Below are 1968 nucleotides of genomic sequence, written 5' to 3'. Positions count from 1 at the left end.
ATAAATTAATTAAAAAAAAAAAAAAAAGAAAGAAAAATTGCCGCAGAGTAGAAGAACTAAGCAGAAGAGGCAAATATGGGAGGAAGGACCTCACCTTTTACATGCTGTAATGCTTGAAAGTTTTAGGTGCCTTCTCACCATACTAAACAAAGTATTTGAAGTTCCTAAAAAATTTAGATGATGGATTTATATTTCCATCAGGGCTGGATTTCAATCAATATGGTATAAAAGTTCCTTTTTTCCACCCATAACTTTGATAGTTTCTTGTGTGTGTGTGTGTGTGAATGTTCTCTGCATGTGTATGTTTTATCCAGGATAATTTTAATTTCAGTGTAGATGCTTAATTGTAGGGCATTACACAGGCTAAGCAAATTCACTACACTGAGATATATCTTTGATTTGTGTTCTCTTAATGACAGATGTTCTGACTTAAATGAGATGGAAGAAACAATTTAGTTGTATTTACCCAATTTCTAAAGATAATGAACTTTGTTCATGAATTTATTAGCTCTGTATCTCTTTTGTTTGAAAATTTTGTTGGATTTGTTTGTGTATATACTGAGTAGATTAATTATTCATCACATGTTTGATTTTTAAAGTTCTTTGTATAGTCCTCATATAAACATGGGTAAGATGAATAACCAAAAAACAACAACAACAACAAAAAAAAAAAACAACAAAAAAAACCAAACTTGCATCTGTAGGTAGTTGCTTTATGACACTGGTTGTTTCCTTTGGTATGAAGATTATTAGTTTGATGCAACATGATTTGTAATTCTTTGTTTACATTTTTTGAAGGTATTGGAGACCTGAGTGAGGTTTGAGTAACCATTTAAAAATGTTTACTATTTCAGGTTTTACTTTAATGCCTTTGATACAATTTGAGTTAATTATTGTTTGATATGAGTGATGGAGGTGGGTTTCAATCTTCTACATACAAAAATGATAGCTTTGGTTTTTTTGTGAGTCTTCAAGATTAGTCTTGCATTGAGCGACACTGCTTATTTTTGTGGTATCCTCATCTTAATTTTGATACTAAGACTCTCTACTACAATATAGAACTGTTTCCTTTTGCTCTTGTTGGCCCTGGCATTGCTCTTCTTGCTCAGGATTATTTCATCTATTTGGAGTTCTTCATTATTCCGAATTAATTAGAGGCCTGTTCTTTTTTTGCTCTATAGAGAACGTGATTGTTGATAGAGGTTGCTTTTTCACGATGCTCATTTTTCCAATCTGTGAATATTGAAAGCCTTTCCATTTCCTGTTTATTTCTTCACTGCTGTATACTTTCATGCTTCTACCTCAGGTATTCATCAAGGACATTTTTATAGAGGTTTCATATCTGGTTTCTACCCATATAGTGAATGGTACCATATGCATGCACACACTGGGTAGAACTAAATGTACTCATGGTCTTAAAAAAGAATCAGTGAAATTCATAGAGAAAAAAGATAGAGGCAATAACAGAATAATTGAAAGTGAGAGGTGAATGTATATTTGATTGAAATACATTATATATATATATATATATATATATATATATATATATGCATAACTTCCTCAACAGTAAATTAAAATGTTGTATCACAGAGCTATAGTGAAAATGACAACACAGTATTGTCACAAAACAGGTATGTTTAGTGCTGGAAAAGAACAGAGGACTCAGAAATAAGTCAGTGTAACCACGTACCTCTAATTTTTGACAAATCAAACAAAGCTGACTCAACATGTAGTCCTGACAAAGCTGATATCCACCTGTAAAAGAAATACAGATGCTTATTTTCATTGGGAGTTGGTTATACGCATTATTGGTATTTTATAGAAAGGTAACTAGGTTTGACTCAGGGATGTATCTCTTTTCCTTTATCTTTCTTTTGTAGGTAAGGAGATAGCTGAAAAGAAAGAAAGGGGGATATAGAAATATAGAGGAAGGATAGAACAAAAGTGGATTATTGAATCTACTTCTCA

This window comes from Acomys russatus, chromosome 22 (assembly GCF_903995435.1).
Source record: "Acomys russatus chromosome 22, mAcoRus1.1, whole genome shotgun sequence".
NCBI lineage: Eukaryota > Metazoa > Chordata > Mammalia > Rodentia > Muridae > Acomys > Acomys russatus.
This window is presented reverse-complemented; position numbering follows the sequence as displayed.